General features: G+C 43.7%; 1 long non-coding RNA gene across 1 annotated transcript; it reads left to right on the top strand.

Annotated features, from left to right (window-relative positions):
- Window positions 1-24,258: 24,258 nt before the first annotated feature.
- LOC141084112 (uncharacterized) lies at window positions 24,259-24,682 on the top strand. Its single transcript, XR_012230933.1, has 2 exons — window positions 24,259-24,385; window positions 24,468-24,682. It is a non-coding gene; the product is annotated as an uncharacterized lncRNA (long non-coding RNA).
- Window positions 24,683-24,896: the final 214 nt, after the last annotated feature.

Here is a 24,896-nt window from a genome sequence, read left to right as displayed (position 1 = left end):
CTGGGTGAGCACCAGAGGAACTAGGGTGGAGAGTCAGCGGAGCAGCGGCACGGGAGGTCAGTGGTAGGAGACAGAAGGACGCAGACACTTGGAGGGTTCGTAGCAGGTAGTGGCTGGAGGCTGCAAGAGAGAGAGAGAGCGGGTGAGAGAGGGCACGGACAAGGAGTACACAGGGCGCTAGCACACCGGGAAGGAGGCAGGGAATCGGAACAGCCAGAGGGGCGAACCGAGAGAGAACAGTCAAGGAAACCTAACAGAGCGGGGGTAGGAGGAGAAGTGTAGCAGGGCCTGAGAGCGTGCAGGGCGCTGGCCAAAAGGACAGCAGTCCGAGAACGATTCACAGGCGTCTTACCTGGGGAGACGCCTGCCAGAAATAGCTGATGGGCGCCGCCATGTTGGGGCAGAGCCACCGCGTCACATGACGCGGCGCCGCCATGTTGGGGGCGGAGCCACCGCGTCACATGACGCCGTCAGAGCTCCGGCCAGAGGAGCGTGGGAGCGACGTCGGGGAGGCCGGAGGTCAGCAGCGGGGACGCGCCGGGGAGCGGGTGCGCGCCGGGAGGTGCGCACAGGACACAGCAGGTGAGTATCAGCGGCGGCCGTGACAACTCTCCTGCAAAATGATATTAATATAATCACATATCCAGTTCTTTATATATTAAAGGGAGCTTTCAATATCAAAAAGTGATTACTTATTGCTAGGATAGGCCTTTATGATTGGTAGGAGTATGACCTCTGAGATGCGGAGAGTGAAGCGGAAGCAAGTCAAGTGCAATTTTACCTCTACAGATGAGCTCCTGGCCACCACATTGTGCTTGGGGAAAAATGTGCTGGTGTAGTGGGTACATTGACCCTTCATACAATAATGTCATATCCTAGCAATCTGTCATGACTTTATGTGATGTAAAAATCTAAACATATTAATAAATGCACCCTTGTGCTTGATAGTAACCCGCCACCAGTGCCTTCAGTTTTTTTATTGCTCAATCAAATTCTCTCTCCAAAATCCTTCGTGAACATGTACAACCCAGCATCCACGTTTATATCGACAGGGAGAGGGGAATATGCTTTTGTCATACACCACTGAAGCATTATTACTTCTCTTACCTACTGTAAATGGTCAACTTCACACTTCCAGTCACCCATTTCATTAATATTTTAATTTTTGAATTGCTATTACTTCAAAGAAAACCAAAACTGAAAGTGTCCAAAACAGATTATAGATTTCTTTAAAAAATAAAAATAACCAAAAATTGTTGGAAGACTACCGTACATATAGCACAAGAATAACCAGCTACCCTGTCTGTGTCATTTGTAGCATGATAGACAAGGGCGTTTTTGAAATCTCATTTCTCCGGTTATTAATTTTTTTTGTTAATTTATTCATTTAGCTGCTCCACATTTTAATATGTTGAAACCACAAATCCAGAAGAATGAATAAAAGAAGAAAGGGTAAAGGGAAAAGAGAAAAGGGAGTCAAGACCAGATACTCAGCGCTAGATTTGAAAGTTAGAATGTGATGTTAGCATGTTAGAATTAGCCGCTTCTGTATTAAACTTACATAAATAAGAAGTATAGCAAAATCTAATGTTCGTTTATTCATTCGGTATTTAAATCCTTTTCGGCTGGAGTGTAACGTCACTGCATAATAGACTGACACTTCAGAAATGAAAGATTACAATAATAACAACAATCCCAACTGCTAAATGTTTGAAAATCCAGTCGCACCACATTTGTATTTCTGCAAATTTATCATGAGAAATAAACTGATTTATTTATAATTAGTGAAAAAATGTCATGTAATATGTAGTATTCTGTTACAAAACCTACTCTCTTTTTTTACAAATATTGATTTCTTTATATCAAAGAAAGCACATGTTCAACTATTATGAGCTGAAAATTGATGTGCAAGCTGATACTTACCTGCTATTTATTTTACGTAGTGCTTCCTCATTGGCTTCTAATCAGCACAGCTTTAATAATCTGTTACTACAATTTTGCACAGTGGTTACTGGGAGTTTGAGGTAGTCAGAAACACACCCCTGCCTCACTATTGTTTCGGGCTTCTGTTTTCTCCCTCCCTCTGCAGCTCCATCTCCTCAGATTTGCTGCTGTGTATAAAAATTAAAGGCTACCATGGGATCTACAGGAAGTCAGTGCACGGAAAGAAGATTTGTATTACATGTTTGCTTCCACATAGTGGCTGCTGGTGGGAGAAGTGACACGGATGCAAATGAAGACTATAACTGGGTCAGTGACTGGAGTGACAGATCAAGGACAGAAACATAAATCCAAAGCTGAAGTGTGAAGGATAGTCAAGGTCAGATACCAAGTAATCAGTCAATCAAAATGTTGTCAAATAGGCCTAGGTAAGATAGAGGGGAATAACCGTATCAAACCAAGGCCCCGTCTCACATAACAAGATCGTTATTGAGATCGCTGAAACATCACAGCGATCTCGTAACGTGTGACACATAGTGGCGACCGCCCCCCAGTTGGATATCGCTGATCGTGCTTGAATGTCCTAGGCCATTCTTTGATCGTTGGCATCCTGCTGGCCAGCATGCATCACTCTGTTTGACGCTGAGCGACCTCGTTGGCGACGCAGAACTCAGGGACGCAGGCGTGAGTCGTCAGAATAGCTGCTGTGTGACAAGGTCCCAACGACCTCCGAGGTCGTTATATGGATCGCCAGATCATTGCTGCATCGTTGAATAAATCTGCTTGTCTGACAGCTTACTAGTGACCATGTAGCGACGCACCAGCGATTCCTACCAGGTCGTATCGTTGTCGGGATCGCTGGAGCATCGCTATGTGTAATGGGACCCTTAGTCAGGGTACAAGTCAGGTCAATATCAGGATTCAGATTACAAACAAAACCAGAGCCCAGATAGTTTTGAGGCACATTATCAGCCAACTTCTGCAGAATGCTAGAAGTTTAAGTAGGGTGTGGTCACAGCAGGGAGTTGATTACACCTGCTGGGCTACACACCCATTAGCCTGGCTGAGCAAAAGCACACATCTGGCACACCTCCAGAGGTACTGACTGGATATAATGTCTTTTCCATCACAAGAGACGCCTTCAGAGTGAATATGGCAGCTCTTTGTGACTAAAGTGTACTTTGCGAGATGTGATATTGTGTTCTCAATCAGGACAGGGTAATAGGTCACTGTCAAATCCAATCTGTTGTTTATCTAGGACAGTGGTGCTGTATGATGAGCGGGGGGACGTGTTTTATGAGGGGAGGGAGTGGGGTGAGGTCAGTGGAGCAGCAGAGTGTAATTTTCTTTTGTTCTGTAATAACTTAATGTGTGTACATTCCGGCAGCCAATCAGGGTACAGAAACCATCCACAACATCATGATACAAGATCGTCTGTGATTGGCTGTCAAAGTCACATGTCCCTGTCCATATAAAATGCGGACATCTTGTTTTGCTGGTGCCATTTTCTCAGTGTATCAGTGCAGAGAGGCCGCTCCTGCTGCTGAAAGTGAATGTGTCAGTTAGCTAGATACAATCCTGTCCTGTGTGAAATCGATCTTCCAGCGTTTAACTAGGTTGTGATAAAACTGTGTTGCAATCAGGAGGAGGCCTCATTTGCTAATCCAAATCATTTGGGATAAAACTGTGTTGCATGAGGAATCAGGAGGCCCCATTTACTCTTAAAAATCATTAGGCCTAATATAGGGGTTCAGCCAGGAAGCTCTACAGTGCCTTGCGAAAGTATTCGGCCCTCTAGAACTTTTCAACCTTTTCCCACATATCATGCTTCAAACATAAAGATACCAAATGTAAATTTTTGGTGAAGAATCAACAACAAGTGGGACACAATTGTGAAGTTGAATGAAATGTATTATTTATTTTAAATTTTTGTGGAAATTCAAAAACTGAAAAGTGGGGCGTGCAATTTTATTCGGCCCCTTTACTTTTAGTGCAGCAAACTCACTCCAGAAGTTCATTGTGGATCTCTGAATGATCCAATTTTGGGCTAAATGACTAATGATGATAAATATAATCCACCTGTGTGTAATCAAGTCTCCGTATAAATGTACCTGCTCTGTGATAGTCGCAGGGTTCTGTCTGAAGCACAGAGAGCATCATGAAGACCAAGGAACACAACAGGCAGGTCCGTGATACTGCTGTGGAGAAGTTTAAAGCCGGATTTGGATACAAAATGATTTCCAAAACTTTAAACATCCCAAGGAGCACTGTGCAAGCGATCATATTGAAAGGGAAGGAGTAACATACCACTGCAAATCTACCAAGACCCAGCCATCCCTCTAATCTTTCATCTCAAACAAGGAGAAGACTGATCAGAGATGCAGCCAAGAGGCCCATGATCACTCTGGATGAACTGCAGAGTTCTACAGCTGAGGTGGGACAGTCTGTGCATAGGACAGCAATCAGTCGTACACTGCACAAATCTGGTCTTTATGGAAGAGTGGCAAGAAGAAAGCCCTTTCTCAAAGATATCCAAAAAAGTGTTGTTTAAAGTTTGCAACAAGCCACCTGGAAGACACACCAAACATGTGGAAGAAGGTGCTCTGGTCAGATGAAACCAAAATCGAACTTTTTGGCAACAATGTCAAACGATATGTTTGGGGTAAAGGCAACACAGCTCATCATCCTGAACACACCATTCCCACTGTCAAACATGGTGGTGGCAGCATCATGGTTTGGGCCTGCTTTTCTTCAGCAGGGACAGGGAAGATGGTTAAAATTAATGGGAAGATGGATGGAGCCAAATACAGGACCATTCTTGAAGACAACCTGTTGGAGTCTGCAAAAGACCTGAGACCAGGATGGAGATTTGTCTTCCAACAAGACAATGATCCCAAGCATAAAGCAAAATCTACAATGGAATGGTTCACTAATAAACGTATCCAGGTGTTAGAATGGCCAAGTCAAAGTCCAGACCTGAATCCAATCGAGAATCTGTGGAAAGAGCTGAAAACTGCTGTTCACAAATGATCTCCATCAAACCTCATGAGCTCGAGCTGTTTGCCAAGGAAGAATGGGCAAGAATTTCAGTCTTTCGACGTACAAAAATGATAGAGACATACCCCAAGTGACTTGCTGCTGTAATCGCAGCAAAAGGTGGTGCAACAAAGTATTAAGTTAAAGGGGCTGAATAATATTGCACGCCCCACTTTTCAGTTTTTGAATTTCCACAAAGATTTAAAATAACCAATAAATTTCGTTCAACTTCACAATTGTGTCCCACTTGTTGTTGATTCTTCACCAAAAATTTACATTTGGTATCTTTATGTTTGAAGCATGATATGTGGGAAAAGGTTGAAAAGTTCCAGGGGGCCGAATACTTTTGCAAGGCACTGTATTTGCTAATCCAAATTGTTTGGGGTAAAACTGTGTTGCAGTGAAGAATCAGGAAGCACCATTGGCTCAGCAAAATCATTAGGTATACGAGTGTTGTTCAGGCAAACAATGAAAAACAAATGAGTATTGAACTCACAGATACTCATTTGTTTTTCATTGTTTGAGACACTATATTGAGATAGTCCCTTGTTGTCTTTGCACATGCACTTTTTGGTCACTAATTATTATGTGTATTATATATTTTTTCACTAATTTCTTATACTTTTATATTACATATACATTTTTTTACACCTTTTACTGCTGGAATATGTATCAAAATTATATATTATTGGGTCTACTTTTATCTTCTTACAATTATGTAAGTTGTCCCCTTACGTGCACATTGTTCTCATCATGCAGGACACACTCCCGGGGCATAGACCGTGCTGGAAAATACAGGCGCATGTGGGTCGCCCTCTCAGGGCTGTGGGGTACTCGGTACCGGGCCGGTGTCAGGGGAATGTGTCACAGCAGCGGTGACCCGGTCCGTGGCCCAGGGCACCCAAAAATCAATGGGAGTTTGTAATGTAGTTTAAGTGGAATAGAATAGTTCGTGGGATCCTCTGGGGCTGGTGGTGTGTTGCAGCATAAATGGTGTAGCTCCCCAGAGGTGAAGCTGTAGCCCCAGGGCCGTGTAGCTGTAATGGCTGAGGAGAGGTGCAGGTGGTGTAAATGATGGTACTCAGATGTAGCGGTGCTGAGCGGGTTGGCGCAAGAATGAATGGAGGACACCGGGGCTTGTAGTTCCAAAGCTTTACTCACAGTCTGCGGTACACAAGGGTGCCTGCCTCCGGGCCGTGTCCTCCGGGTCAGAGACTCAGTCAACCTCCAGGCAAGATGGAACGCTCCCCTCCAACACTCCGCCAACATGTACCTTTCTGAACGACTCCTCTATAGCGCCTTAAAGTGTGAAGATCTCCAGTACCGTGGTACACTGGAGTTCCTCCTGTCTGATGTTCCCAAGAACTCTACTTGTACGGCAGACAGCTTTAGCCTGCTTCGGGGACTCCCTTCTCCTGAGTCCCGGCTCTCTATCCAGTTGCTGTTGTGCCCTAAGTCTTAGATGGTAGTAGTGCATTTACAGCCAACTACTCCACCGGTGTCTGCTGCAGAACCATAAGTGTCCATACAACCTCAGGGACCGGGCCCCGGCCTTGCGCTGAGAACCTATAGGCAGGGTTCCTCTTCCAACCCACGTCCTCTCTGTTCTCCTTACTCCTTTGTTCCGTACTTGTCTTTCTCTCTCTTATGGAAGCTTAGGTTTCAGTTCTACGTCTTTCTCCTTCTGTTCCTTTCCTTTCCCGTGCCAGCTGAATCAGATCACTGATGCAACTGCAGCACTCCTTCCTCCATCCCTTCTTCCAGGGATCCTCACTCCTGTCTGAGTGACTTCCTACCCGATTGACCTTCTGTCAGACTGACCTGTCATCCTACACTTTCCCACTCTTTTATGTATCTTAACTCCACCCACCTCCCAGCACATCCAGTGTTCCAAGCAGGGAACCACCAAAGGTGCTCTGCTACTCTCTAAGCACTGAGCCGCAATGTGGTTGTGCAGAACTACCCTGTTGTGTGGGGTGCGAGTGTTGGAGTGTGGAAAGGAGTTCCCACCTTACCTGAACGCTGGGGCACTACACCTTAGGAGAAGGTGCAGTACCTCAGTGGCGACCGAGCCTCAGGGGCGCCACACATGCGCAGTACCAATTATATGCTTCATGCACAGTTGAGCAAAGCATACAGTACAGGCGCCGGAGGCAATTTCAATGCACAAGCGCGGAAAACAATGTTATCTGTGATACTCACAGATGAAGATTACATTCAGCAAGCCGAGGAGGGGGGGAGAAGGCAACAAAGCCACGCCCATCGGACCGGACTGTGGCAATTTGCATACATCTCCAACAAGATAACAAAGGTATTTATGCATCAAAGGTGCAGGGTCAGGGGGAATAAAAAATCCTAATAGAATCCTTATGGGACACACAATTGGGTGATATCTTTACATTATATCACTAAAAATGGGTGACAGATTCCCTTTAAGTTACTACAGAACAAAAGAAAATTACACTCTGCTGCTCCACTGACCTCACCCCACACCCTCCCCTCATAAAACACGTCCCCCCACTCATCATACAGCACCACTATCCTAGACAAAGTAAAAACAAAAGCATTCGTGGAAATGTGATAATTTACCGATCTGTGAACAAATTTTGACGACTTTGAGGAAAAATGCTCGGGAAACTGAACACGAATCCGAATGTGCTATGTATGTGCCGAATTTCAGTTTGGCAAACGTTTTCTAAACAAGTTCTCTCATCTCTAGCAACGACATCACATAGGGACTTTACCGTGAAAAGCAACTGCAGTTGTTACATGAAAGGTTGCATCTGATAAAGGTTAATGATGGTTGCTCATTTGATACTATAGGAAGCGCTGGTCTTTCTGAAAGCGGTGAAATCAGGATGACAATGCTACAGCAAATCACTGAGCTCAGAGGCTCATACCAACCACATCGGCAGAGGTGCTAAGCTCAGTTATTGACAGCAACGCTGTCAATGTGATGTCACTACTGCAGCCTGTACACAATCATTGGAACCATCTGGGAGTGCAAGAATGGGGAAGATTAAGTAAAGTGCAGTTTGTATTTTCACAACAAACTGAGCCAGCAGGCAAAAGCTGTCTGAAAGGAAACAAACCTTTTAAGGACAGCCATGCAAATTAGGGAAAAGTTGGCCAATTTTGGAGGGACCAGCTGACTATCTAAGGCCTGTTTCACACTTCCGTTTGTCACCATCAGTCAAAATCCGCCTTTTTGCCAAAAAAAGGATCCGCCATTTTTTTTGCAGATCCGTTTTTTTACCTATTGACTTGCATTGTCGGCGGATTTTGACTGATGATCGTCCGTTGCGTCCGTATTTGTGCAGATCCGCCAAAATTTTGGCATCCGCTGAGATCACCGAACGGAGCCTGTAACTTTTTTTGCTCTGCGGATCCGCATTTTCCCTTTTTAACCCTGAATCTTGTCTGGCTCCTGGAAGAAAATTCTCTCTCTCTCTCTCCTATACACCGATACCTCGGTGCGAAATCCCACGATGATACCTGCGGCGATGTCGTCCACCAGCTATACACCGATACCTCTGTACGAAATCCCGCGATGATACCTGCGGGAATTACGCTCTCCCAACTCCCGCGATGACGCCCCCGGGATCCCGCGATGGATGATGTCCCGGCTCCTTTAAATTTTTCAGGCCGCGGATCCGTGAACCATAGCGGACCGGTGGCACACGATGTAATCCGTACCCAGGCGGATCCGTTTTCCGCCATTTTAGCGGATTTCAACAGCCAACAAAAACGTAAGTGTGAAACAGGCCTTATGTTCATGTCTCATTTCAACTTCTGATCCCTTTGTTTCAATGGAGATAAAGCATCATATATCATGGACCCAAAGAGTGGTCGTAAATGGCTGCACATCCAGTTGGAAGAATGTCTCAAGTGGGGTACCACAGGGCTCTGTCCTGGGCCCTGTATTGTTCAACATCTTTATCAACGATTTAGATGAAGGAATTGAGGGTAAACTGATTAAATTTGCTGATGACACAAAGCTAGGAGGGATAGCTAATACTAGAGAAGAGAGAGAGAGGATTCAAAAATATTTAAATAAACTGGAGAAGTGGGCAGCAACTAACAGAATGGTTTTTAACAGGGAGAAATGCAAAGTACTACATCTGGGCAATAAAAATGAAAAAAGCATATATAGAATGGGAGGAATAGGGCTAAGTGACAGCACATGTGAAAAAGACTTGGGTATACTAATAGATCAGAGACTGAATATGAGTCAACAGTGTGATGCAGCAGCAAAAAAGGCAAATGCAATTCTAGGATGTATTAACAGAAGCATACAGTCTAGATCACGTGAAGTAATTATTTCCCTCTACTCCTCTTTGGTCAGACCTCATCTGGAATATTGTGTCCAATTTTGGGCACCACATTTTAAAAAAGACATCAACAAACTGGAGCAAGTTCAGAAAAGAGCGACCAGAATGGTGACCGGTCTGCAAACCCTGTCTTATGAGGAAAGGTTGCAGGATTTGGGAATGTTTAGTTTGCAAAAGAGAAGACTGAGAGGAGACTTAATAGCTGTCTACAAATATCTAAAGGGCTGTCACATTGTAGAAGGATCAACTTTATTCTCATTTGCACAAGGAAAGACTAGAAGCAATGGGATGAAGCTGAATGGGAGGAGACACAGATTAGATATTAGAAAAAACTTTTTGACAGTTAGAGTGATCAATGAGTGGAACAGGCTGCCACGAGAAGTGGTGAGTTCTCCTTCAATGGAAGTCTTCAAACAGAGGCTGGACAGACATCTAACTGGGATGATTTAGCGAATCCTGCTTTGAGCAGGGGGTTGGACCAGATGGCCCAGGAGGTCCCTTCCAACTCTACGATTCTATGATTCTATGATTCTATGATTCTAAGGTATCTTGTAACGGTTTACTCTACGCAATGAAAACACCAAGGTTGAACAGAACATACATGTGTATGGGGTGTGAAGTGATGAAAAGGCCGAATGAAAAATTGTACTACAGTTATCTATCATGTATGGAATAGATTTACTCGATGTAGGGACCTATAATGAGTGACTATCATTTATTCAAGTAATCCTGGTAATAACAATATATTAAGGAATTGATATTTTTGCATAAACCAAACTTTCTATGGTTCTTCTTACAAGAAATATCAATTTATGGATAATGCTTTAATGGTACTATTTTTACTGCCAGAAAATTTACTGACAACTAACATTGCTGGCTTATTTCTGTGATGGCTTTTTGCGTTGTTAATAGTCTGTCATGTCATAGTATAATGTTGCATTTTGACATTTTGCTTTCTGCACCACAGCAGTCCGGGAACAGCCTTCCTCATCTAGATGACAGTGACCTTCTAGGATTACTAACATTAATACTTGTACTCATGAAGACATAGGCAGTGCCAGCAGAAATCTTGCCAATAATTATTTAGCCATCAGATTTACTACTGTATTTCCTTTTAGGAGGAAACTAAATAAATAGTGGTATTAAACATGGCAGGATAATAGTAATATAGAAATTCTTTAGACTGTTCTGGAAAGCTCCGTGTTATTATATATCCCATGTCCTTCCTTATTTTTAACCATTTTCCAACATCGGGCGTAATAGTACGCCGATATCGGACTCCTCGTTTGGCGCAGGCTCTGGTGCTGAGCCCGCACCTTTCTGGGCTCTTGTCAGCTGATATGTGACCGCACCAGCCGTGGTGGAATCGCAATCCACCGGCGGCTGTTAACTAGTTTAATGCTGCTGTCAATCTCTGACAGCGGCATTTAACTCGCAGTTACCGGAAGCGTGTCACTAAACCCACCCATAGGTGACCCCGTCACATGATCGCGGGTCATCGATGGTTCGGCATGACAACCAGAGGTCTCCAGCAGCATAGCCTGATTGCTATGAACGCCGCCCAGTGGTCGGCACTCATAGCAAGTGAACATTTCTGCTATACACAGGCGATCTGATCATCGCCTGTTTGTAGCACAGGAGATTGAAGTCCTGCAGCTTCTAGTCTTCCATGGAGACTACTGAAGCATGCAAAAAGAGAAAAAAAAAGTTTTTAAAAATATAAAAGTTCAAATCACCCCCTTTCGCGTCATTCAAAATAAAACATTAGGTAAATCAAATATACACATATTTGGTATCGCCGCGTTCAGAATCGCCCAATCTATCAAAATAAAAAAATAATTAACCCGATCATTAAACAGCGTAATGAGAAAAAAAGGCAAAATGCCAGAATTCCTTTTTTTGGTTTCTGCAATATTGCATTAAAATGCAATAACGGGTAATCAAAAGCTCGTATTTGCACCAAATTGGTATTGTCACCGGGCAGTAGGGAAAAAGCAGGAGACGTGGGAACCTGGGCCCCTGAACTGCTCCTCAGGCTAAGGAGGTGCCCTGACTTTCCTTAACTTGGGGGTACACTTGAAGGTAGTGAGGCCCAAGTCCCCAACCTGTCCCTAACTCCTGTTTAGCCCTCAGCTAAACCCACAACCCCCTCCCCAGGAGGTGAGACAGGGAATAAAGTGAACTGCACCAAATAACACACAGGGGGAAAATAAAACAGACACCACGGGTTAAAGCAACTAAAAACCCAAACTTAGCTTTATCTGCTACTAATGCTCCAAGCAGCAGAGGAAGGCATCCGATCAGCATCCAGCAGCATCACCACTGCTCCAAATAAGCTGAACCCCCTCTCCACCAGGCAGGTCCAGTCTTCACCAAGGTTGGTAAGCAAATGACCAGTATTACCAACAGCTAGCTGGTGTACTATGTGACCTTATATAGGAGAGAGGGAGTGGTCACCAGCAGCTGACTAAACTTAACATGCAGTAACACCAGCGGCCATCGGGGGCAAAAACCCACAAGCAGACCAACTACAGTTGTAGTAACACCAGCGGCCAACGGGGGGGAAAAGGTTATATCAGAGAATCCACAATCTGACAGATCCAAAAATGGATCGTGACAGTACCCCTCCTTCAATGAGGGGCCTCTGGACCCTCAAAACTACACCTCACCAAAGACCACCAACGGTGAAGACGCCTAGATCCTCCAGAGTTCAGCTCAGCAACCACCTGACTCTCAGGTTTATGGCAAATGTGGGCAGATGGAAGTGGCAACGTATGCTCCGGAGGCACCACAAATCTCCAGAGCACCGACCTGGGGAATAAGTTGTATATGGGCATTATTGGGGGTAGCTCCAGCTGGTAATTCCCCGGGCCAAGGATGGCTGACACCTGATTCGACCCGAACACCCGAGAACTCCAGACCCCAAGCAGTACAATTCCACTGGATGTTTTTGGTGGACACCCATACATACTAGTTCACACACAGGTACGGACCTGAATGTTTATTGCCACACACACGTTTGCCACAATACGGTGAACTCTTCCAGGAACTGACATCAGAGGCGTCCCCCTGTGTCACCACACACACCCCCGCAATTTACAGAGGGAACCACCACCCTCCTCCAACCCCTCCTCCTATGAGGACTCCGCCTCTCAGGGTTGGCTAATGGCGAGGGTTGAGACTTGCCCCTACTCCCTGGCAGCACCTCTGCTGCCCCCACTGGAGAAGAATGGGATGGTTGTAGAATCACGGCAGAGACAGTAGCCCCCAGGCAGAAGCCCTCACACGACTGACCCCAGTGGACTACTTCCCTAAACCGCCAATCTGTTACCGGGTTGTGGTTTCCCAACCAAGGGAAGCCTAAAACGATAGGTGATGGCATACCCCCCAAGACGTAGCATGACAGAGACTCTTCATGCTGGGTCCCTATGCGCAGATGTATATTTTCTACAACTTAGGTCAACCTCCCCTAGCTCAGTGGGACAGAGTCAATGGCATGGACGCTTAGAGGTTTGGCCAGCGTCCTACACTTCAAGCCACGAGTCTGGACAAAATGAGCGTCCACCAGATTGACTCCCGCTCCACTGTCCACAAACACCAGTATGCCCTCAGGTACCCTGCCAACCACCACTTCTGCTGACATAGTACACTGAGAGGGCAAAATGGAGGAAATATACACTCCCTTGTTGCCTCCCTCCACACGACCAGGGGGACGCGGCGTCTTAGATGGTACAGAAGATTTGGCGCGCTCTGGACAGACCCTGAAAACATGACCAGTCTGCCCACAGCTAAAACATGCCCCCACACCACGATGAACCGCAGGCAACACCGCTGGGGAACCACCTCCTCCCATCTGCCTGGGCTCGTCCGCCTGCACCAGTGTGTCCTCCTCCCTAGCAAGGACTACAGGGGGCATATTCGCCGAAGCCGCAAAAAACTCATCCACCTACCGTAGAGATGGTGAATTGGCCGGCAGGGAGAAGGCCTAGGATTGGGGATCACCCTCAAGGAGGGCTATAATGAATCACACCCACTGTTCCTCACTCCCTAATGAACGAGGGCGGAGCCTGAAGTGTAGCTTGCAGGCCTCCTGAAAAAAACTGAAAAAAAACAAAAAATTCTCTCTCACTCTAGAAAACCTGTCTGGGAGAGATAACTTGGGCTCTGGTTGAGCCTGCATCTGAGCAGAGTCCCAGTACCCCACCAACTGCTGCCGCTGCTGCTCCACCACACCACGCAGCACCCCATGCTCCTCAGTGAGGGTCTGCAGCATTTGGAGACAGGTCTGCATTAGGGTCATGGCTCACCGGAAAAAAATGGGTAGGTTGGTAATAATGTCACGGGGCAGTAGGGAAAAAGCAGGAGATGTGGAACCTGGGCCCCTGAACTGCCCCTCAGGCTAAGGAGGTACCCTGACTTTCCTTAACTTAGGGGTACACTTGAAGGTAGTGAGGCCCAAGTCCCCAACCTGTCCCTATCTCCTGTTTAGCCCTCAGCTAAACACACAACCCCCTCCCCAGGAGGTGAGACAGGAAATAAAGTGAACTGCACCAAATAACACACAAGGGAAAATAAAAAAGACACCACAGGTTAAAGCAACTAAAAACCCAAACTTAGCTTTATCTGCTACTAATGCTCCAATCAGCAGAGGAAGGCACCCGATCAGCATCCAGCAGCATCACCACTGCTCCAAATAAGCTGAACCCCCTCTCCATCAGGTAGGTCCAGTCTTCACCAAGGTTGGTTATCAAATGACCAGTATTACCAACAGCTAGCTGGTGTACCATGTGACCTTATATAGGAGAGAGGGAGTGGTCACCAGCAGCTGACTAAACTTAACATGCAGTAACACCAGCGGCTACCAGGGGCAAAAACCCACAAGCAGACCAACTACAGTTGTAGTAACACCAGCGGCCACCAGGGGAAAAAGGTTATATCAGAGAATCCAGAATCTGACAGATCCAAAAATGGATTGTGACAGGTATCATTAAAAAAGTCAACTTGGTACGCAAAAAATAAGCCCTCACCCAACCCAAGATCACGAAAAATAGAGACGCTACGTGTATCGGAAAATGGCGCAAAATTTTTTTTAACAAACTTCGTATTTTTTTCACCACTTAAATAAAAAAGAACCTATACATATTTGATGTCTATGAACTCGTAATGACATGGAGAATCATAATGGCAGGTCAGTTTAAGCATTTTAGTGAACATGGCAAAAAAAAAAACTGTGACATTGCACTATTTTTTGCAATTTCACCGCACTTGGAATTTTTTCCCGTTTTCCAGTACACAATATGTTAAAACCAATGGTGTCATTCAAAAGTTCAAAAGAAACAAGCCCTCACATGGTCATTTTGACCATAATGTAAAATATTTATGGCTCTGGGAAGAAGGGGCGCAAAAAACAAAAATTCAAAACCAAAAAATACCTCTGGTCGTTAAGGGGTTAATTGTGTTTTTCATATTGAGCACAATGTTGAGTATGGACTGGGCCAAGTGATCTATTTGTTGAATCCCGTTAGTTAAACCTGATTTTAAATAAAAAAAATAGTGGCATGTAGAGCTCAAATCACGAAGATAAGGTCACTGCCCAAATATTTCTGGATCTAACTGTATTCAGTGCTTAGCCCCTTAACCCCCAAGGGTGGTTTGCACATTAATGACCAGGCCAATTTTTACAATTCTGATCACTGTCCCTTTATGAGGTAATAACTCTGGAATGCTTCCATTGATCCTGGTGATTCTGACATTGTTTTTCTCGTGACATATTGTACTTCAAGTTAGTGGTAAAATTTCATTCATATAGCTTGCGTTTATTTCTGAAAAAAATGGAAATTTGGCGACAATTTTGAAAAATTCGCAATTTTCCAAATTTGAATTTTCATGCCCTTAAATCACAGAGATATGGCACACAAATACTTAGTAAATAACATTTCTCACATGTCTACTTTACAACAGCACAATTTTGGAACCAAATTTTTTTTCTTAAGAAGTTATAAGGGTTAAAAGTTGACCAGCGATTTCTCATTTTTACAACACCATTTTTTTAAGGACCACATCACCTTTGAAGTCACTTTGAGGGGTCTATATGATAGAAAATATCCAAAAGTGACACCATTCTAAAAACTGCACCCTTCAAAGTGCTCAAAACCATATTCAAGACTTAGTTTATTAACCTTTCAGGTGCTTCACATGAATTTTTTGAATGTTTAAAAAAATGAACATTAAACTTTTTTTCACAAAAAAATTACTTCAGGTCCAATTTTTTTTATTTTACCAAGGATAACAGGAGAAATTGGACTGCAAAAGTTAGTGTAATTTGTCCTGAGTACACTGTTACCTGATATGTGGGAGGGAACCACTGTTTAGGCACATGGCAGAGCTCGGAAGGGAAGGAGCGCCGTTTGACTTTTTCAACTTTTTTGTTGGGCGGTATGATGATAAAGCATTGTTTTTAGCCTTGTTTTTTTAGGGGTTCACTAAAGGGGTTAACTAGTGGTACAGTTTTATAGAGCAAGTCGTTACGGACGAGGTAATACTAAATATGTGTATTTTTATTGTTTGTTTTTTTATTTACAAAAAAAAAGAATTTATTAGGGAATTTTTTTATTTATTTATTTAGGATTTTTTTTTAAATTATTTTTACATATGATTTTTTTTTTACTTTATTATATTGTCCCAGGGGAGGACATCACTGTATAGTGTCAGATCGCTGATCTGACACTTTGCAGTGCACTGTGTCAGATCAGCGATCTGACAGGCACTGCAGGAGACTTTCTCATCGCTTGCTCTCAGCAGGCACTGAGAAATCCGCCTCCCTGCCGGGCCCCGAAGACCCCTGTGGCCATATTGGATCAGGAGGCCTGCAGGGAGGAGGCCCTTGGAGCAACTCGAGCATATTGCGTTGCTCGAGGGTCTTAGGCAAGCACGCAGGAAGCCAACCTCCTTGTGTGATTCTTCCCTATGCCTCCGATACACTGCGGTCATGTTTGATAGCAGTGTGCCAGGGGCTAATGTGCCGGGAGCGGTCCGTTACCGCTCCTGGCACATAGTGCCGGGTGGCAGCTGTGAGGTCCTCCACTACATCTCTTTGATGGGGTTTTGGAGTGGCTTCTCTGAGGCTCCACCTTCTAGTTGAGGGAACATTTTTGGAGACCAAAAGAGCCAGTCGGTTCTGTTAATACATGATCCAGTGCCTTGTTGTGGGCTGTCAGGTAGTCGTCAAATAGGGAATTCTCACACTGCATACAGGATTTCACAGCCGGAATAGGAGACTTTGTACAGTAAGTACAGAAGATCCTGGTATCCTCCATATCAGGCTGAGTAGGTGCGAAAAACTCCACTATATTCCCCAGCAGGGTTGATGTAATACCAGTCCTTTATACTGCTACGTTAAACTAATTGTTTTTTTCAGATAAGAGCAGTATTGTTAGACAATATAATCCGAATATAGATTATATTGTCTAACAATACTGCTTTTATCTGAAACTTGTGTAGGGTGAGCTGTGGCAGTATGCATAGCATAGTACAGGCATCTACTCAGGGATTATGGCCATATAAATTATAGTCCTTGCTGCTGCTTTTTTCTATACACTCATTGACAGATTCATGTTTTTTACGGTGATCTCTACTCAGAAATTCATCAAAGCTAGCAGGGGTGCTTGCTTTTCTCTAGAGACTGTTACTGCCGCGTACAAGAAAAAATCTTTTCAGGGCCAATTCAAATCTCTTCTATATTCTACAATTATACCGCTCTTATCTTCAATTCATCTTGGGTGAAGTGTGGCAGTTGGGATAGCATATTACAACCATCTAGTCAGGGATTATTGTCTTCTAAATTCTAATCTTGCTGCTGCTTTTTTCCATACACTCATTCACAGATTCATGTTTTTTATGGTGATCTGTTCTCAGAAATTCATCAAAACTGGCAGGGGTGCTTGCGTTCATCCAGAGTTTGTCGCTGCCACGTACAAGCAAAAATCTTTTTAGGGCCAATTCAAATCCCTTCTATATTTTACAATTATACCGCTCTTATCTACTATTCATCTAGGATGAGGTGTGGCAGTAGGGATGGCACATTACAGCCATATAAATGATAATCCTTGCTGCTGCTTTTTTCCATACACTCAATGACAAATTTGTTTTTTTTTTTTTACAGTGATCAGTACTCAAAAATGCATCATAGCATGCAAAATTGACTGATTTAATGTGTCCATTCACACTTTCACTGTAGCAGCTGAATGGAAGAAGTAGTGGTGGGAGACTTTACACTACTGGAGCTGGAATTACCGCTTCTGAACTCTCCAATGCTTTTGTTTCCATCCATTTCTGGGGGTTTCTTGAATATGTTTGGGGTCATTGTCCTACTGGAAGACCCATGACCTAAGATGCAAACCTAGCTTTCTGACACTGGACACTACATTGCGACCCTAAATCCTTTGAGAATCTTCATATTTCATGATGCCTTGCATGCAGTCAATGCACCCAGTGCCAGAGGAAGCAAAACAATCCCAAAATATGTTTGAACCTCCAGCATATGTGACTGTAACTACTGTGTTCTTTGATTTGTAGGTCTCATTCCATTTACAGTAAACAGTAGAATGATGTGCTTTACCAAAAAGCTTTATCTTGGTCTCATCTGTTCACAAAAAGCCTGCTGGCAATCTAAAAATAGTGGGGGCCGCCTGCTGGCCCTCTATAAATTATGAAGGCAGGCTGCTGGCTCTCTACAAATAGAGTGAGGGATGCCTGATGGCCCTCTAACAGTAGTGAGGACCAACTGCTGGCTCTCTAACAATAGTAAGGGCCACTTGATTGATGGCCCTCTACAAATAGTGATGGCAACCTGAAAAAAAATTGAGCCTTTCAGAGACCCTCCTTCATAAATTAAACATGATGTCTCTGATCATGTCTCACACACCACATAGCCAAAAAAGGTAGTAAAATGTTAAAATTACATTTCCTGTTGAATGTTTTTTTCACCATTGAAAGCAATGCAAACGTGCAAAAACACTACATGTTAACATAGCTCAAAGTATGGAGGAATATTTTTTTTCTTATGCATTTTGCCTTCTTTACAAGTCATTATCCTGTAAATAATGTTTCTTAAATATTTTCCCAGTAAAATCCATTTTAACATCAAATTTGTATGTATTATTGCCATTTCATAAAAGTGGCGTAATACTCTGACAACATTGTTTCTAGAAATGACCTGGGATACAGAGATGCTTCAAGGGGTCTCCCCCATGCTGTTTCCATGCCATTTCAGCACTGTTTCCTTCGATTTCAGCAATTTTTAGACCCCCCCCTCCAGACATCCGGGGGCGGGGGGGGGGAAAGAATTTTTGAATTTCCCATTGTCTTCCATTATACTCGTTACTCGGGTCGAGCACCCGAGCATTACTATTTGCTCAACTCGAGTAATGAGCACTCGAGCATTTTAGTGCTCGCTCATCGCTATTGCTGATGGGACACCATAAAAGCGAGGGTATAGCATAGTCCCCAATTCTGTCATATATCAGGCATTGCCATATTCATGTGAAGGCAGGACCTAATGGGATGTCAATCAGTGTACAACCGTCAGGCATAATACACTGAAAGGAGTAGAGTAGTCTATGTATTCTGAAAACAATAAAGTCACAATTATCTAAACAATAAAATCACAGACTGTGACAAGTAAAGGGAAATTTAGCTTATGGAATTATTAGTTTTTGAACAAATAGTCAACACAAAAAGAATTTAAGAATGAGCGAGCACTAAAATGCTACTCGAACCGAACAATTCAAGTAACAATAGTAATGGAAATTAATGGGAAAGCCAAGTATTTTTCCATCAGACCCTATAAGGAGGTCTTGAGGGGCAGTGAAAATGTTGAAATGGATGGAAAAAGTGCTGAATGGAAGGAGAACAGCATGGGGAAGACCCCTGAAATAATTTCTGACTCCCAGATCGCTTCTGAGGACAATTGTGTCACGCTTTAACTCCACTTTAAGGGCTGACAATAAAACATTCAAAACTGAAGCAAAATTGTTAAGAAACATTCTTTCCTGTACAATGACTTGTATATAAGATAAAATTAAAATAAAAAATAATAAGTTAAGTAAATCAAAATTGAAATGGTTATTAAAATTGGAAATTTCAGTGTAATTTATGAAGGAAGCAAGAACTACCAAAAAGTAGATGGAAGAGGGACTCAGATACACCCTGTATTACACATAAAGGAGGGACTCTGTTCAAATTATTATGTAGTGGCACTCCTAGACTTAAGCCCCCGTCACACACAGCGAGATCGCTAGCGAGATCGCTGCTGAGTCACAAGTTTTGTGACGCAACAGTGACCTTACAAGCGATCTCGCTACATGTGACAGGTAGCTGCGACCAAGCCCCCACTGTGAGATCGCTGGTCGTTTCGGAATAGTCTGGACATTTTTTTGGTCGTTGAGGCCCCACTGGGTAGCATGCATCGTTCTGTTTGACACCTAACCAACGATCTCGCTAGCGACTTGAAACGAGAAACATAGGCGTGTTTAAGCGGTGCCTTTTCCGCGCCCCTTGGCTCCGATTGGTGGTCGCTACTGCATTCTGATTGGCTTCCTTGCCCTTAAAGAATGTAACACAATGGCGCTTTTCTTCTTTGTTCCTGACCCTGTGAAGAAGGCAGCATAGCAGCGTTTGTGTTCTTTGTCCCTTCTTGCTGGTCACAGATCGAATTAGCATTCTCCGGCTGCGATTCCACACTGATATTTCAATTCCTCAATGGTTCTCCTGATCACAGTAGGTATAATTTGGGGTCTCAACTGCGTTTCCATTTTCACAAGTCAGTTACCAATTATCTGCTTTCATTGCTCTTCTTGGAGGGAGGGTTGGGTTTCTTTGTCTGTGCGTATGTTTAATGCCTGGTCAGCCATTTTAGGTGGTCTTGTGTGCACGCACCCAACCCCCAACAAAACAACTATTGTACCTTCTTTTTTTTTTTATATCAGTTTGCACCATCATGAATAATGCGGAGTGTGCTGTCGTGGTTGCTGCATTACTTGTTGAGGAACATCGCCGTCAAGAGGAGTCACGGATGCAGGAGAGGTGTTCTAAAAGAAAGTGTCGCATGTGGACAAGAGAATGGCTGCAGAAGAGGTCAGAATTGTCCCACATGCAGCTGGTGAAAGAGCTTCAGGAAAAAAATCTGCATGATTTCTGCAATTATCTGCGGATGTCTGAGGAATCATTCACATTTTTACTTGAAAAAATTACTCCAATAATCGAACGCAAGGATACAGTGATGCGTGCTGCCATCCCAGCAGATGAGAGTTTGGCAGTCACGCTGCGATTCCTGGCCACCGAACGCTCCTTGCAAGATTTGCATTTTTCTTCTGCCATTTCAAGGCCACTGCTGAGCGTTCTCTTTCCGGAAACGTGTAAGGCGATTTTTAGTTGTCTTCGGAGCAACATTGAGTTTCCCACCACGGAGGCGGAATGGAGCAAGATCGCCAACGATTTTGATCAGCTGTGGCAGTTCCCAAACTGTGGTGGGGCTTTGGACGGTAAACATGTCCGTATAACTCAACCACCTAACAGCGGATCATATTTCTTCAACTACAAGAGCTATTTCAGCATCATACTGATGGCCCTTGTAAACGCAAACTACGAATTCACTTATGTTGACGTTTTAATGAATGGAAGGGTTTCCAATGGAGGAGTTTTGGAGAATACGTTTTTTGGTGAGCGTTTGTATAACTCTGAACTTCACTTGCCTCCCAACTCAAACACTAGAGGAAACCTTAACTTTGTTTTTTATTGGCGATGAGGCATTCCCGCTTCATCCCAATCTTATAAAACCTTTCCCTCAAAAAACTCTCACACCAGAACGGAGAATTAATAATTACCGTTTATCAAGGGCACGTCGTGTTGTTAAGAATGCCTTTGGAATCATGGCTAATCGCTTTCGTATTTTGCACACACCCATTAACATGAAACTTGCGTCTATTGGACTCTGTTGTTTTGACCTGTTGTGTGCTTCACAATTTTCTTCGCCGGCGGGATTCTATTTCATACTGTCCTCCTGGCTTTGTGGACTCTGTGAACCAAAGTAACGGAGAAGTTCAGCTCAGCGAATGGCGGGCAAACAAACACGCAATTGCTGGCCTTTGGCCTTTGGGACCCGGAAGGATGCGAAGACCTGCAGAGACAATTACTGTTCTTATTTCAACGGTCCAGGTGCTGTTATTTGGCAGCACCAGACCTTATAGTGGACTACTACTGATATAGTTAACAGTACTTTTATTTTTGTACAGATTTGGATAATATAATGTGCTTTTTGATAATGGATAATTATGTTTCTCTTCAGTATTTTTACAGTTTTCTAATGCTTTGTCTAATAAACTTGTTTTTTTACTTCACAAAACCTTGGTTTCTCAATGTTTCTTTTTGTAAGGACTCTTATTATTATTAATATTATCATTGGCATATACATGGTACTGGAATCCGTGGGACTTTCAGTGTCGCCCCAGGCCAAGTGTATAGATTGAGAATATTAGGGGTCCTAGAACAGAGCCTTGGGGGACTCCAACAGAGAGAGGTTGGGATGAGATGGAAGTGTGGGAGTGGGACACGCTGAATGTGCGGTTGGAAAGGTCGAGGTTTTTAATGCCAAAATAGGAGAAGATTTGTATTAGGAGGCAGTGGTCAACTGTCAATTTTGTACAGTGGTCAATTTTGGTCAGGGCTGTCTCTGTGGAGTGATGGGGATGGAAACCATATGGTAGATTGTCATAGAGCATGTTAGACAAGAGATGGGAGGAAAGTTCAGCGAGGACATGCAGCTTTTAAACCAACGTATCCTCAAATGTATACCGATATATACATAAAAACACGCATATTCCTATACATACACATCTACACAAACACACATACACACACACCCACATATACACAATCAAACTTACAGGCATACATGTATGCAAAGATATATAGTCATATGGATATATGTCTATTTACAAAAAGATATATATCCATTCACTAAACATCCTTTATACAGCATCGAAGTGTTATATAGATGAAGCATCAATTTCAGGACACAATTGCGTCGCAGTAATGAAATAAGATCACTGGTGAGTCATAGGGAACACATCAGCGTTCTCTAATAGCCGCCGCATGTCAATAACACTGGGCGGAGCTGATGCATCGTGGGCGTGTCTTAGAACGCTATTGCGGCCTAGTCTGTTTACAGAGGCATTAAAATGGTGGCCAGGCGACGTGCATCACCGTGGGGGGAGGCTGAGGTGCGTTACCTCATAGAAGAAATGACAGCTCGAGACTATGAGTGTGCAGAACACTATGACCATCCAGTTCTGCACAAGCAGGCTGTGCTGCGCAGGATTAAGCGTGGCCTGGCAACACAGTTCGGCATTCACCACTCCACCACGCAGATATAAAAAAAAATGGCAGATCTGCGTTACAGATCGCATGACCGCCTTGCCAGCATACGCTCACAGAGCGCATCCCATCATGGTGAGTGTTATTATACATAGCCGTCTTAAGTTTGCCTCCATCAGCAGCACTCACTGCACTTGTGAGATATAAATGGCAGAGGCCTTGTGCTGCGCCTGTCACATCGCTGATCTGACAGATCGCTGTGTGACGTGCGAGATCAGCGATCAGATACATGCCATCTATGACAATGTAATATTGAATGAATGAAAAAAGGGAATAATGTAAAAAAAAAGAAAAAAAAACATATATAAAGAAAAAAAATGGAAACCTACATAATAGCAGAATATTTTGAAAAAAAAAAAAAAGAAAAAGAAAAATATTTAGTATTGACACGTTCATAACTTCCCACCCTATTAAACTGTCCCATTTGTTAACCCATTAACACACCCCCTGATATATGGAGCATTATTTTGACCCATCAGACACTGGAGCATCATCCATGAGGCCCTTCATATACTGGAGCATTCAAAAAGGGCCAGATAATATTTGGAGCATTATTTGGGGCCATCATGCACAGGAGCATCATGCATGAGGCCCATCATATACTGGAGCATTACAAATGAGGGACATCCTATACTGGAGCAGCATGTATGGGGCCCATTATACACTGGAGCATAAGAAATGGGGCACATTATATATGGAGCATTATTTGGGCACATCAGACACTGGAGCATCATCTATGAGGGCCATCATATACTGTAGCATTCTGTGGAGCTCATCGTATAGTGGATGGAACATTATATGTGACCAATTATTCTGTATGGGGAAATATATGGGGCTCACTATTCTGTATGGCACCCTATGTGGTGGCCATAATACTGTATGGAGTAATATACTGTCCATATTTTGAGCTGTTGTATAATTTAACATGGATATCAGTCCTGTCATTCAAAAGTGAAGTATTTTTCATTGTACTATACCAACATTTCTCTGCCGTATCGGAGCATCATGAATTGTCGTATGTGTTAAAAGGGCGCACTGACACTCTTTGGCCCGGGGCACACAAAAAACTGGAGCCAGCGCTACCCCCCCCAACTTTAGCCAAATAACCCCCAGTTTTAAATGTGCAAGTATTATTATAAAGTAAATTAAGGTTGACAAGCTTAAGTAATAAGAATTGATGCTGTTGGCATTGAAATGGGCACTGTAGGTGTGTTTACTGTCCTCCTCTCCCTGCCAACTTTGCTTCCCCATTGACTTGCATTGGGTTTCGTGTTTCAGTCGCACCTCCGCCTTTTCCCTATAGTCGGCCGATTTCGAGAAAGTCGGGTGTCATGAAACCCGACACAACCCTAAAAACGTTAAAGTCGCTCATGTTAAATCAAAATTAATAATAATAAAAATCACATTAATTAAACTTTAGATTATTCTTTGGCCTTTAGTTTACTATTGTATTGTACATAATGGGGTTTTCTTTCCTCCTGCACCTGCAGACCCGGAGCAACAGGAGGAGGAAAATGATGAGCAGGATTCGACTGCCGACCAACAGCCCGAGGATGCAAGAGGATCGGGGTGGTCCATTAGCCCATCCCCACCCGAAGCAACGGCTGACGCTGCATCCAGTCTTGATGACCAGGAAGCACAAAACCGTAAGTGTGAAATAGCAAACACGTTCCATGTTAATTTGATCCTTGTATAGAATTAAAGATTTAACTATCCCTTTCCTTTTAGAAATCCCTTCTAATGCAGACCTGGTGGCTTCGCTGGGGAGAGCCATAGAGGCATTACAGGAACACAGAGCCCTGCTGCTCCTTCATTGGCGACCCAAGAACAGGGTGGCAGCCCCAACTAAATTTTTATTTTTTTTTTCGTTTTACCTTTTTTGTTACTGTTGGCGTGTCTGGGCATTGTTTTGCCCAGGTATTAAAAAATATGTTTAGTTGTTATCCGCTGTTGTGTTGTGTTTTTTTTTTTTAAGTGTTATGTTTCATCTAGCACAGAGATGTCAAACACGGCCCCTGAGGCAGGCATCTGCGGCCCGCGGTGCACCACATGTCCCCACCCGGAGGGGGAGGGAGGAGTGAGGGGGTCACATGATCAAGGGCCTCCGTGCCAAATTTTTTTTTTGATGTGTGGCCCATTTTACTCAGCCGAGTTTGA

The sequence above is a fragment of the Dendrobates tinctorius genome, unplaced genomic scaffold (genome assembly GCF_039654945.1).
Source record: "Dendrobates tinctorius isolate UK_male_01 unplaced genomic scaffold, ASM3965494v1 ptg000022l, whole genome shotgun sequence".
NCBI lineage: Eukaryota > Metazoa > Chordata > Amphibia > Anura > Dendrobatidae > Dendrobates > Dendrobates tinctorius.
The sequence above is the reverse complement of the archived record's forward strand: the minus strand, read 5'-3'. Positions and strand labels throughout refer to the sequence as shown.